The sequence below is a fragment of the Phyllobates terribilis genome, unplaced genomic scaffold (assembly GCF_046119375.1).
Source record: "Phyllobates terribilis strain yellow unplaced genomic scaffold, ASM4611937v1 Scaffold_4__5_contigs__length_816908805, whole genome shotgun sequence".
Taxonomy (NCBI): domain Eukaryota; kingdom Metazoa; phylum Chordata; class Amphibia; order Anura; family Dendrobatidae; genus Phyllobates; species Phyllobates terribilis.
Genome location: NW_027362764.1, coordinates 618,979,465 through 618,994,187, shown reverse-complemented (window position 1 = coordinate 618,994,187; position 14,723 = coordinate 618,979,465). Strand labels below are relative to the sequence as shown.

The following is a 14,723-nucleotide window of genomic DNA, read 5'->3' as shown; positions in this document are numbered from 1 at the left end:
TTAGCACACCATGTCATTTCCTTGTGAAGTTTCAAGTTTAGATAGCATTTATTTTATTTATTTACTTATTTATATGTTATTATCATATGTTCAATTTTCTGGTGCTAATAATTGATGATCAAACTGTTTGAAACTCAATTCTCAGGATTCCCTGAATTTTTTCCCCAAAACTTGGATTAGCGAATCTCAATACTGCAAAGCCTCTAATTGCCCTGAAAATAGGGGTATAACACTCGAAGGTCTCCTAGGATTGAACTCTTTTAAAGGGGACCAATCAGGTGATTTATGCTGCCCAAATCACAAGTGCAGTCAAGTACATTTTTCTACTGACATGCTCCAGCGAACTTTAAAGATGGACCATAGCCGTAGAGGAGACTAGTCCAGCATCACCTCCCTATGTACATGCGAGGAAGGAACCTAAAAATCACCTGGAGCAGCACTGAGAAAAGCCGGCAGGATAGTCAAAGTGTATTTTATTTGAAACACTGCGATTGATGCTGCCTGCAAAAATTAGCTTTAGCCCAAATTACATAAAGTACATTAAAGTAAGAAAAAGAAAGCAGGAGTTTAAGTAAGAAAAAAGGTGGATAACCCCTTTTAGACGGTCATGCGCCTCTTTCCCTTTTGTGTCAGGAATCAGTTCAGTCAGAGCAGTTGTTGCTGTTGGTAACATTAGGGTATGTGCTGGAGGAAGACTGAGGAGAAGCTCGGGGCCCTTGGGGTTGAAGGTCAATAAGGATATCGACGGTCGATGATAGAAAGAGTTAGGCAACTTGGGGAACGTTGAAGCGGTAAACTCTGAGGAAAATTCCCTAAACGTCCGAGGCCTGTAGAAGGGCTGATGGAGCCAGTCTTCACAACTCCCAGAGAGGGGAGAGCGGACTGGGACATACCTGAAGAGAGTAGGACCGTGTTCTGGAAAGCTACGGTACCGGAGAAACTACGTCTGAAGGTAGGACCAAAAGGGAAAGAAGAGAGGATGACAAATGTAATTGTGATGTGCAAAGGAACGGTATCTGTGACCAGAATTGAGCAACAAAAGGAGTTTAGTAAAGTTGTTATATAAAAGAGAGACTGTGTGTGACAATGATTGCTTGCCTCCAACAGCTGGATTCCTAAAGAAGATGGAGGAGCAACCGAAAACTGTAAGTGTTTTACACAACATGCAAAGCACAATACAACACGGACAATGTATTTTATTTGTGGGCAGTCAGGGTGAGAATATAACACCACAGCAATTCCTCGACACTACTACCACCCTGCACCACTTACATTAGTACGCCCCAGGCCATCACCCCCGGTTCAGCAGAGGCTCCGGCGCTCAGCCAGCACTGAACCGGGCACATGTCAGTTGATTGTTACAGCTGACATGTGCCCGCAACAGCCGCAGGTGGAATCGCGATTCACCTGCGGCTGTTAACCAGTTAAATGCCGCTGTCAATCTCTGACAGCGGCATTTAACAGCGCCGCACCGGAAGATCGGAATTTGCCCCGCCCATCAGTGACCCCGTCCGTGAACGAGGGTCACCGATGCGTGGGCATGACAACCCGGGGTCTGCAACACAACAGACTTCTATTGTTGTCATGTCTCGCTTGCTATGAGCGCCATCCAGTGGTCAGCGCTCATAGCAAGTGAGTATTTCTGCTACACAGAGGAGATCTTCTCATCGCCTCTGTGTAACAGAAACGATCAAATAACTGCAGCTTCTAGTCTCCTATGGAGACTATTGAAGCATGCAGAAAGTGGAAAAAAAATGTTTTTAAAAATATAAAAAATATATAAAAGTTAAAATTACCTCCCTTTCGCCCCATTCAAAATAAAATAAGAAAAACCCACATACACATATTTGGTATCGCCACATTCAGAATCGCCCGATCTATCAATATAAAAAAAGAATTAATCCGATCAGTAAACGGCGTAACGAGAAAAAAATTCTAAACACCAGAATTACGTTTTTTGGTCGGCACAACATTGAAATAAAATGCAATAACGGGCAATCAAAACATCGGATCTGCCCCAAAATGGTATCAATAAAAACACCAGCTCGACGCACAAAAAATAAGCCCCAACCGGCCCCAGATCCCAAAAAATGGAGATGCTACAGGTCTCGGAATATGGCGCCTTTTTTTTTTTTTTTTTTTTTTTCCTTTTAGCAAACTTTGGATTTTTTTTTCACTACTTAAATGAAAAAGAACCTATACATGTTTGGCGTCTACGAATGACCTGGAGAAGAATAATGTTAGGTCAGTTTTAGCATTCAGTGAACGTGATAAAAAACTCAAAAAACAACTGTGGAATTGCATTTTTTTTGCAATTTCACCGCACTTGGAATTTTTTTCCCATTTTCCAGTGCACGATATGGTAAAACCAGTGATGGCGTTTAAAAGTAAAACTTGTCCCACAAAAAATAAGCCCTCACATGGCCATATTGACTGAAAAATAAAAAGGCTATGGCTCTGGGAAGAAGGGGAGCAAAAAATGAAAACGGAGAAATGGAAAAACCCAAGGTTGTTAAGGGGTCAATGTCCAAATTACCTCAGCCTATCTGGCTAGGTGAAAATGGATGTTATATAATAGGCTACTTAATAACACGCTGCAGGATCAGTCTTGTTAGCCTTCATAAATTGTAAAAAATAGTCCAAAAATTATCCCTAAAAATAATAGGCTAGCTGTTTTCAAAGTAAAGTAGTAATGTCTTGTTGTCAACAAGCAGCAGTTTGATGTTTGTGAACCCTGAAGAGTAAGTTTTGTATCAGATGTACAGCCAATCACTATAAAACACAGTGTGCAGCGGAAGATGAGTGACTGGTGTGACTGTGCATTGTCAGCAGCAGAGGTAGAGCATTTGAATGGGTAGCCAAGGAAATGTTTGGCAATGTAGGGCTGGCAACAGCAGCCACTGTGGCAGCAGTACAGTCTAGCACTATAAAGCACAGTGGACAGGCAGCCAGGGGATCTATGGCTGGCATGTCTGATACATGACAGTGGCAGAACAGCACACTAGAGTATTAGAATGGGGCAATCAATTACATATCTGCCAATATAGGGCCAGCAATGGCAGTCCTGATAGCAGCAGTACTTTAGTAAAGACCATATGATGGACAGTGAAATAAGCACTGGTGGCAGCAATACAGTGTACAAGACAGACAAAGGACAGTAAGGCAGGCAGATGGTATGGCCAAATAAATCATTGACATCAGCCAAAGATGAATGAAAGTTTGCAATGATCCATGCCTGATTCAATTTAACAGATGTAAGTTTTCCATACTTGTGGCAGATAACCTGGTACATTAGGGTGTGACAAAGCCAATGGGCACACTGAATGCCCTCTCTGACATTACACTTGAGACTGGACATGACAGTACACCAATAGAAAACTGGTCCAGTTCTTGCCACTGGTCCAATCTGATGATCTACAAGTCTATAGAATAGGGGCTCACGTTATCTGTCTAAAAATCACAGTGCAGGTAGGACTGAACCTGACCGTTCAGCCAGTGCATCTCTGTTTGCTGAAATTTTTCAAGTTCTCAGAATGGCAGATGAAACATCTGGTATATCAGTTCAAATATGTTGTAACTGTTGCTGCTGCCTCAGCTACTTGTTGTAGGCTTAACGCTGGCAATGGTAGGGGAGAGTTGAGCCTCTGGGATTGCAGAGGGGTGTACTGGTAAATCAAGTGGTCAGCAGGCGCTCACTTGGCGAAAGCTTTGGCAAGAGCTGGTAACACAGCTTATCCTGGTAAGTCAATTTGGACTCTATTTAGAAAGCTGAAAAAAATCACCCATTTTGCTTTTAATGCGGGGGTCTACAAGTATTGCTATCTAATAGTCATCCCTTTGTTTGATGGTAAGAATACACTTGGCATTCCACAATCATTCCAGCGTACTGCTTGCATGCTGGCTAGAATGACCACAGGCCCCATTAATTCATTTACATCACATGGCTTTGTTGGTTGGTTGTTATGGGCAGTGTCATCATCATTTTCACTCTGACAGTCAGCCTTGTGCCCTGCCTGTGCCAAACCTAAATCTTCCTCCTTTCTGTTATGCACCTTAGTCTTCTAACGCACAGCACCTTGGAGGCTAAAGAAGTTACTATACCATCCATCTGCTATGCTCATCCTCCTCATTTTCATCCTCTTCCAAATCCTGCTGCTGCATGTAACATGGACCTTGACGGTCCCAAACAGACAGGGTGGAGATGAATATATGCAAGTTGCTGTTTCTTTTGATTGCATTCTGGTGAGAGGTTTTTTTACAAAATAATATAATTGATTCCACATTTATCCTTAATTTTAAATTTGTTCACCTCTCAGAAGGACTTTAGTAGGCGATATAAGTAACTTATCAACTGCCAATTGCAGATCTCAAAGTAAACCTTGCACCTGTTTGGCTGCTGCATGATATAGTCCATCATTGCTTTAGTCTGCTCATACAGTCACTCCACCATGTGCAGCATCAAATTCCAGGTGATTGAAATGCCACAAATCAGGTGGCACTTTAGCAGAACATTCTGTTTTTTAGTATGTGGAATTAATGCTGTATCTATGCCTGTTGGAGATGGGGACTTGTCTGTTGAGTTGGATCTGTAGGAGGTGTTTGAGGAGACAGATTACTGCTGTCTGGCTTTGGAAATAGTCATAGCTCCCAGTTTCAGAGGCATCACCACTTGTCCCAGTTGCGCTAGTGCATTGCTTTAACTAAAAACGTTCACCCAGGGCAGCATGAAACTCATGTATTGTCCCTTCCCATAGTTGCTGCTCCAGGTGTTTAAGATGCAGTACACTTTGGAGCTCAAAGATAGGTTGACAGAGTGACTTATGTTCCCCTGCACATTTGATCAGAGATCGGGACATGGCTGTGTATCTTCTAGCAAAGGTTAAGTTTACACCATCATTTCTCAGAAAGCTGCCTACTCCACAAGGTTGGACAGCACTGATTGCACCACCAAAAACTTAATCAAATGAGAGTTTAGTTGGCAAAACAGCACAAGACTGGAAGTATACACCAGTGTCCTTGACACACATTCAGGCATGGATATTATTAGTCAGTGTGGTGAAGAAGGAGGAGGAGACGTACTCCGAGTACAACAAGCAGAAGCGGTGTATGGCAATGATGATGGTGATGATGACCAAGTACTACCCGAGGAGGCAGTCTAGCTGACATAAAGTTAAGCTTGATGAAAAGGTCATGGAGGACAACTTGAGGCTTGCTGATTGCTGGCTACTTTGTTTCCGCGAATGAGCAGGTGATGTTACTGCATGTGCTAAGGATCTGTTAGCCACACATCGCCTGTGCTGTGTATCAGCTCATCAGCATCCCTATCTGCTGTCTGGTTTTCATGTCTTGTCCACCACAAAATCATCATCATTATCATCACCATCACTCCGGAATTGTCTGACAGTTGCCTTTGTGTGGAAAATGGCATTGAGATCCCCTGCCTGATTCCCACCTAGAAATTTTCCCTGGCTCAGAGTGCTACTATCACTGCCAGTGCACCTACCGCCATAGATCACAGAACCATCAACATAGATTGGCATTAGAATTGGGTCCTCCATTTCCCACAGCCTCATGTCTTCTGTATACAAAGGCTTATTGTTCATCTCTTTCAATAAATCAGTTGAAAGAAGTTGTTCTGGTGTACTAACTTCTTTAGCCTTCAAGGTGCTGTGGGTTAGGAGACTAAGGTGCAGAACAGATGCAGGAGTCATTTAAGGAATGTAAATTTTGTTCTATATAACATTAAGTGTTATGGCAGCAGAGGAGGGGGATTAAGCAGAGCACTGATCGCTTCCATGTCAAAAGCTACATCATCCTGCTGTGACCAAGACAAGCAATGTGAAATATATACCATTGTGCCTTCCACTTCCTCCCCACTGATATACTCACAAGAGGTAAATTAGGCCAATTGTGACCTGTGTTTGGTACTACTATTGCCAGGACGTTTCCTGTCACAAATGCCATTGGGGCTGCTGTTAATGGTTCCTATATTTTTACCATGGTATGGGTGTTTTTATTTTTCTTAAGGTATAATGTCCCTTGCTAGTGCTATATTTTGGTTTAACATAAATTTTGGACATATAACATTTAAGTCCTTTACCAAAATATGTTCCTACGTCTAACCAACCCTGGAAAACTATGGAATTAGCCACAAATGTTAGTCTGGGTAAGTGTGATGGCTAAAAAGCTAAAGTAACAGCAACTTGACTGTAATATTGGTGCAGTGTGTATGTGTCTCCAATTTGCCAATTTAAACAGGTGTGACAAAGCAGGCCTGCACACTTAAATGTCTCAATTTACCCTAATAATTTGTATTCAAATGTTAGGTTAAAACAGAATAATTCCCCCTTTTCCTAAAATGGAACACGTCACATCAACAGATGCTAGGAGCCCACAGTATAGTTGTAGGGTGTACTGTTGCCAAATTGAATTTTCCTAACAGGTATTGAAAAAGTAAATCGTGTGTATAATGTTTTCAAATTTCTATTTTTGTTTTTAAAACACTATTATCCCCATGATCAAAAAATCTAACCCAGAATGCTGTGTTGTTTGTTAGTTATAAATTAGTTATCATGCATATACCTAATTTATGATGACAGCCTGCAGTATTGTTGTGGTATGTACGGTTATTAAATTCTACTAATACAGTAGTAGAATCTTCATCTTTTTCTTTTTTGTTTACATTTTTTTTATTTATTCCCCCTTGCAAGAACATGCAACGTACATAAACCTAACATACTATTTTACAAATCAGGGAATTTAATTTGCAGCAGCAAACAGTAATATTTGCTGAGAGGGACAGGGTTAAATCCCAGCTCTGTAGGCTTGATTAGATGCACCTGCAGGGTTTTGCTAAGAACAAGGAAGTAGCTTCATGGAGTTGCAATCTCCTGAAGAAGTATCAATCTGCTGGACGAAGCAGAGTCGAGTGTGCTGCTGGTGAGTGATCAGCCAAAGTGTGAACAGTAGCTGAGAGAGAAACATGCCGGATCTCTCTCTGAATGAAGACTGTGCTAAGAATTTTGTTTTGTGAGAGCTGCAGAGAACTGTGTGAAAGCTGCAGCCTGTTCAGTGTGAACTGTGCCCGGAGATGAACCCTTCTGTTTGGTGCTGGAAGCTGCAGCCTGAAGAGGATACCACAAGTGGTGGGATTGTGCCTCTTCTTTGCATGAAGTCTGCCCCAGGAGAAAGGACTAATTTGTTCAGGTGAGCCCGCACTGACATGTGTAATCTTGATTAAATGCACAGGCCATGTGCAGAGAACCGCAAGCATCAGTGGTTGCTATGGACAATAGCTGTTTGTTTGACGGCTGGGGCTAGCTTAGCCATGTATAAGTAGCCAGGGTCTGATCTGTTTAATTAGCGCCTGGATAATGCTAGGGATTTATGTTTATGAGTTTGTTTTAGTACTGGGCAACCTATGGAAAGTAATAAAAATTGCATTGTTTGGACCAAAACTGCATTGCCTGTGTGAACGCAACCTTATGCCTAATGCCTACCAGAGAGAGTGAACCCCTACAGTACTTACAATTCCTCATTTTGCCTTTCTACTCAGCTAATTCTTCTCTTTTCTCTGTTCTATAAAGAAACAGGAAGTCTCAGGAAGTTCCTGCTTTTATCATTCCCCTCTTCAACTCCTAACCCAGTGACCACCCCGCCCCCCTGCCAGGGACTTTTGCAGTGACTTATGCAGGGAAAATTGACCTCCTGTTTCTGCATAGAGTTTAGAAGGATTCAGCTAGACCTAATGGGAAAATGGACCTAATGGAAAAGAGAAGAATTAACTGGATAGAAGAGCAAAAAGAGCAATTATAAGTACACAGTGCTATATAATATGATGATTGCAACATATTAAGAGGAAAACAATTTGGATGGGAGTGCTTCTTTAAACAAAAATGCAACTTAACGTAAAATGCTATGTTGTTAAGTACAGTTGAAAAAAGAAGTTTATATAGACTATATAAAAAGACACATATGCATATTTTTCTCAATATCTGACATGAAATCAGAATAAATCTTTCCCGTTTTAGGTCATTTAGGATTACCATAATTTTTAATATTTACCAAATGCCAGAACAAGGAGAGAGAGAGAATGTTTTAAGGCATTTTTATTACTTACTTAAAAGTCAAAAGTTTACGTACATTTCATTAGTATTTGGTACCATTGCCCTTAAACTGAATGACTTAGTCAAACGTTTGGGATATCCTTCCACAAGCTTCTCACAATAGTTGGTTGGAATTTGGGTCCATTGTTGCTGACATAACTGGTGTAACTGATCCTGCCTTTTCAGCTTAGCCCATAAATTTTCAATAGGATTGAGATCAGGGCTTAGTGATGGTCACTCCAAAACATTGACTTTGTTATCCTTAAGCCACTTTGTTACTATTTTGGCAGTATGCTTCGGGTCATTGTCCATTTGGAAGACCCATTTCCACCCAAGCTTTAACTTCCTGGCTGATGTCTTGAGATGTTGCTTCAGTATTGCCACATAATCTTTTCTCATGATGCCATCTATTTTGTGACATGCGTCAGTCCCTCCTGCAGCAAAACAACCACACAACATGATGCTGCCACCCCCATGTTTCACAGTTGGGATGGTGTTCTTAGGCTTCCAAGCTTCTCCCTTTTTCCTCCAAATGTAACGATGGTCATTATGCCCAAAAAGTAAAATTTTAGTTTCATCAGACCACAGGACATGTCTCCAAAAATTAAGGTATTTGTACCTGTGTGCATTTGCAAACATTAATCTGGCTTTTTTATGTTTCTTTTGGTGTAATGGCTTCGTCCTGGCAGAGAGTCCTTTAAGACCATGTTAATACAGTACTCGTTTCACTGTGGATATTGATACAATCTTACCAGCTTCCGCCATCATCTTCCCAAGTCTTTTGCTTTTGTTCTTGGGTTGATATGCACATGTCGGACTAAAGCACGTTCATCTCTGGGACACAGAACCCGTCTCCTTCCTGAGCAGTATGATGGCTGGACATTGCCATCTTGTTTGTACTTGCGTATAATTGTTTGTACAGATGAACGAGGCATCTTCAGGTATCTTGAAATTGTACCCAAAGATGAGCCAGACTTGTGCAAGTCCACAATTCTCTTTCTGATATCTAGGGTGATTTCTTTAGACTATCCCATGATGCTACACAAATGCCTTATATTAAAAAATATGGTAATCCTAATTGACCTAAAATGGGACAGGTTTATTCTGATTTTGTGTCAGATATTGAGAAAAACCTGCATATGTGTCTTTTTATATAGTGTATGTAAACTTCTGGTTTCAACTGTAGGTATATGTAGGTTCACCACCTCCAATAGTACTTGCCAGCACCTCCTAACATAATAAAGTAAGTGTGATTAGGTGCAAGCTGTTATGACTAGTGTTGAGCCACCCCCGTAGTGTTCGAGTTCGGTTCGGTTCGTCGAACACCCGTGTGTTCGCCGAACTGTTCGTCGAACTGTTCGTCGAACACCTTCGAACACCGTTAAAACCAATGGCAGGCAAACAAAAACACATAGAAACACATAGAAAACACCTTCAAAGGTGTCCAAAAGTTGACAAACTGCTCAGAAGACACAACTAACACATGGAAAAGTGACAAGTACATATAGTCATGCGAAAAGAAAAGAGGTGGAGGAGTAAAAGGAGGGGGAGACACAGATATAGGCATGTCATGCCCTTCTAAAATCCAAAAAGTGAGAAGCCGAGACGGCCAGTCCGCTCCTGCCCGTGCCACCTCCGTGTCGCCGGGTTTGTGCCAGAGCCGCGGTGAACCCTGACGGCCAGCCCCCCTCTCCCAATACTGGTGCCTGTCCGCTGGTGGGTCGAGAGAGCCCCCCTGTGGTGGAGGCAGCTCTAAGCTTTTTAATTTAAATTGTCCCTCTAATTTGAATGAATACACTTTAAATCCATTTACAAGGATCTATTGGAGGGCAAGTCTCATGCCAGCAGCCGCGTAATTCCAGCTCCAGTAGCGTCCACTAAAGCTGCTGCAGTTAAAAAGCTTTTATAAGGATCGAGCTCGGCTGTCCACCGCAAGGCATCCTAGTGCCAGTCCCAGCCCCTATGCCTTGGGGTGCCTCCTGATGCTCTTCACTGAGTATCCCGTGGTCCCGAAGCATTTCCTTTGAAAAAATTAAGTGTCCAAACTACAGGTGGTGTAGCTTGCTTAACAGCCGGGATAATCCGCTGACTAGCAGACACTGCTACTAGGCACAAAGTATTTCCTGGGCTAGATGCAGTTAAAAATTTGTAAGTAGATACTCTCGTTGGATGCTGAGAAAGCATTCCATAGAGTCTCCTGGCACGCCATATATGATTCTCTTAAAAAGCTTGGGGTAGGGGTCTAGGGGACCCTTTTATAACCAAAATCACGGCTCTGTATCACAATACGTCACCTAGGCTGAAGATAAATGGAACTGTAGCACCGAGGGCTCGGTTGCTACAGACGTATTGCACCTCACCCAGAGGTGTGATATCTCACTCTCAGATAAGGATGGAGTGTGGATCAGGACCCGACACCTGCATGCATTACACCACATTGCCGTGGGGCAGGGCGACCAATATGCCCCTGAGATGGGCACGACAGTCCCTGTCCCTGGCTGGAGTGGGGGGAGGGAACACTGAGGAAGGGGAACCCTGCAGTGCAGGAGCAGGGAGGAAGCAGTTCCTGGGTGCATTGAGAAGGGAGTATAAAAGGTGGGCACCATCTTAGTTCAGTGCAGAGAAGTCTGAGCAGAAGTGGCAGGGAGCAGGGGCTCTGCATGAGCTCTGCTCCGGAGGCGAGCCTAGTAACAGAGGCCCAGGCCTGCAAGAGGGAGAAGGAAGGAAGAGGAGCGGAGAAGGCTCCAGGAACGAGGAATGAAGGGATCCCAGGGGTGCGGACGGGCGAGTCGCCACCGCACGCCCGAATCCACCTGCGTGGAGGGGTCAGGCCAAAGGGGGAGACCGGTCCCCGAACTAGTGGAGGCAGGAAACGACCCTCAGCTAGAAACCGGAGGCTCTGACATTTTATGTGGCGCAGCCCCTTGCTCCACCCGCTAGGAAGGCACCACATAGGGTCAGGGAAACTGGCGCCAAGTTTACCAAGAGGAGGCCCGAGGCAGCCGGACAGAAGTGTTGGTAAGAAAGGCCAGACAAAGGACACACAAAGGGGGTCCTGTGAAGCGCTCCAAAGTTATCTGGGAGTTGTCTGAGCCCCTCACCTGGTGAGCACAGTACGACGTGGGCAGCCGTTACCTGCAGACGTGGTCTGGATAATAAGAACTGTGAGTAAAGGCCCTGAACTGCATCACTGACTCCGTGTCGTTACTGCTGCTGCCCTGCACCATCACCCCCATCCTCCGCATACACTGCCCTGAGGCTATACTCCTCCCGTGGGGAGTTATGCTACGCTCTGCTGCACCCACAACACCAGCCTTAGCGGTCTGCCCTGTAGCGGCGGTTCACTCTGACCGCAATCCACGGGTGGCGTAGTCGGACATTTAAACATCAAAACCACATAAATAGTTCCGCCACTGGTTTGACCGCCCTGAGCCACGGAACCGGATCGCCGCCACGAAGACTACAACCACCAGCATCCACCAAAAAGGGTCCGGCTCCGGGTGTCCCAAGGCCCAGGGGGTGCGTCAGAACATTTTCATCACCTTTCACAATCACCAATGGGACAAGGCAGGGATGTCCTCTGTCCCCTCTCTTATACATCCTAGTGACGGAGCACCTGCTCTCATCAATTCGCCATAACCCCAATATTAGGTGGATTGAGGTGGGAGGCACCGAGTACAAGTGCTCTCTATTTGCTGATGATGTCCTAGTATATATCACTCAATCACATATATCCATCCCTGCTGTTATGGCTGAAATAGATCACTTTGTTACATGGTAAAATTTTAAAATCAATGCAGCGAAGTCTGAGGCCCTCGATGTCTCCCTCCCTAAATCCATATAGGATTCCATCCAGTCCAACTTTCCCTTTGCCTGGCCCTCACAGGGTATCAAATACTTAGGAATTCCTATTCATAGAGACCTCTCCCATCTATGTTATCTTAATTTTGGGCCCTTTATTGAACAATTCCATACAGACCACGGTTGGCAAGTTAGAACTGTAAGATTCACTACGTGAACCACTGGTGTTTTGTGGAAAAGCACATGTACACCGCGTTCCAAATTATTATGCAAAAAGTGTTTAGGAGTGATAAGGGAAGAATTTGTTTGTTTGTCAGTTAAACTCATTGATGGTGATGTGTGTCAGGGCTCTTTATATCACTGTAAGCAATTGCAGACTCCTGTGCTAATTAGTTTGGCAGGTGTGTCCAATGAAAGGCAAGACTACTTAAGAAGGCTCTCTCACATTATTAAGCAGCCTACATTTTCTGCCAAAATGGGAAAGAAAAAGGATGTGTCGGCTGCTGAGAAGCAACAAATTGTGGAGTGTTTAGGTCAAGGCATGACTACAATCAACATTGTGCGATGATCAGGATGAAGTGTCTTGGCAATCAAGAAGTATGTAGCTGATTCACAGTACACACGTGTGCGTGCTGATAAGGGCAAATTGAGGACTCTTTCCTACAGGCAATTACGTCAGGTTGAAAGAGCAGCGGCAAAAAAGCCTTGTCATAGCAGCAGACAAGTTTTTGAAGCTGCTTGTGCCTCCAACGTCCCCCGAACAACAAGATGCAGGGTCCTTCAGAGGTTTGCAGCTGTGCATACGCCATCCTGTCGACCTCCTCTATCCACTTCACACAAGCAGAAACGGCTCCAGTGGGCCAAACATTACATGAAGACTGATTTCAAAACTGTTTTGTTCACGGATGAGTGCCGTGCAGCGCTCGATGGTCCAGATGAATGGAGTGGAGGATGGCTGGTTGATGGACACCCCACGCAAACACGGCTACAGCGCCAACAAGGAGGAGGTGGAGTAATGTTTTGGGCTGGAATCATGGGGAGAGAGATTGTCGGCCCCTTTAGGATCCCTGAAGGCGCTAAAGATGAACTCCATAATGTATGTGGATTTTCTCAAACAGCACTTCCTGCCATGGTTCAAGAAGAAGAACCGTGTATTTCACAGCAAGATCATTTTTCTGCATGATAATGCACCATCTCATGCTGCACATAAAACATCTGCATCTCTGGCTGATATGGGCATAAAAGGGGACAAACTTATGGTGTGACCCCCATGCTCCCCTGACCTCTACCCCATTCAGAACCTTTGGAGCATCATTAAAAGGAGTGTCTATGATGGCGGGAGGCAGTTCACATCTAAGCAACAGCTCTGGGAGGGTATTCTGTCCTCATGCAAAACAATTGAAGCAGAAACCATCCAAAACCTGACAAATTCAATGGACGAGAGAGTTCAGAAGCTCCTTTCGAACAAGGGGTCCTATGTGAAAATGTAACATCACCTAGAATAAAGTTTTGAGTTGAAAACTGTTTGATTTCAGTTTCTAACAACCTGCTAATGCTTATAATTTCAAAAATGACCATTTTTTTGGTCTTTATTAAAATTAAAAGGTTGATCGAAAAGTTTGGGGGATCTAAGAGTGTGGCAACCCAGTAGTCATGATTACTTCGAATTCTGACAATATGAGGGTCATGCTGCAGGTAGTGCAGCAAGAAGGCACTTATGTGTCTTGCGCATCTCGGAGCCCCAAAATTATTTTCCGGGCTAGATGCAGCTAAAAATTATTTTTAATTTTAAATCTGGTGAAGCTTATTATAGATGGCCTAATAGAATCAGTGCTGCACACTGCTACAAAGCCCAAATTATTTTCCAGTCAAGATACAGATAAACATGATTAGTAATTTGAAAGCTTAAAACGGTTGGTAGGGTGATTTTAACCAATCATCAAGCTTTTACTCTCCCCAGGATGACACAGGGGTAGAAAAGTCGTTTCGGATCCATGATTTGTTCATCTTTATGAACGTGAGTCTGTCTACATTATCAGTGGAGAGCCGCGTGCGCTTATCTGTCAGCACACCACCAGCAGCGCTGAACACACGTTCAGACAGAACGCTGGCTGCGGGGCATGACAAGATCTCCAAGGCGTAAGTGGCTAGCTCCGGCCATTTATCCAGATTGGAAGCCCAAAAAGAGCAAGGGTCCAGTGACACAGTCGTGGCTTCAATGTTTACTTGGAGATACTCCTGTACCATCGTCTCTAGGCGTTGACTATGTGTCAGACTTCTTGTCTCCTGTGGCCTTGCAAAGGATGGGCTAAAAAAGTGGTGAAATGATTCCGCAAAATTGATGTTACCAGCAGATACTGTGGTTCTGTTACGGTTTGAGTGCTGAACACTTGACGGTCCCACGGTTGGCAAGTTGGAACTGTGAGATTCACTACGTGCACCACTGGTATTTTGTGGAAAAGCACATGTAAGATTCTGCAACAGTCTCTGCTGATACTCCTGCATGCGTGCATCCCTTTCTATGGCAGAAATAATTTCTGCAAATTTACTTTTGTACCGGGGATCTAACAGTGTGGCAACCCAGTAGTCAGGATTATTTCTAATTCTCACAATTCGAGGGTCATGTTGCAGGTAGTGCAGCAAGAAGGCACTCATGTGTGTTGCGCATCCAGGAGCACCAAGTCCCTGTTGTGTTGGTGGCGAGGTAACAATCATGCTTCCTTCCTCTGTCCTCTCCCCCCAACCTCGCACAACAGAAATGTGATCAAGGTCTCCCTCATCTGATGAGTCTTCCATCAGTTCGTCCTCCACTTCTTC

General features: G+C 43.9%; 1 protein-coding gene across 2 annotated transcripts in view; it reads right to left on the bottom strand.

Moving 5' to 3' along the window:
* The window catches only part of RP1 (RP1 axonemal microtubule associated), a 1,013,486-nt gene that overhangs the window by 722,278 nt on the left and 276,485 nt on the right, over positions 1-14,723 (bottom strand). The gene's annotated exons all lie outside the window — the stretch shown is intronic.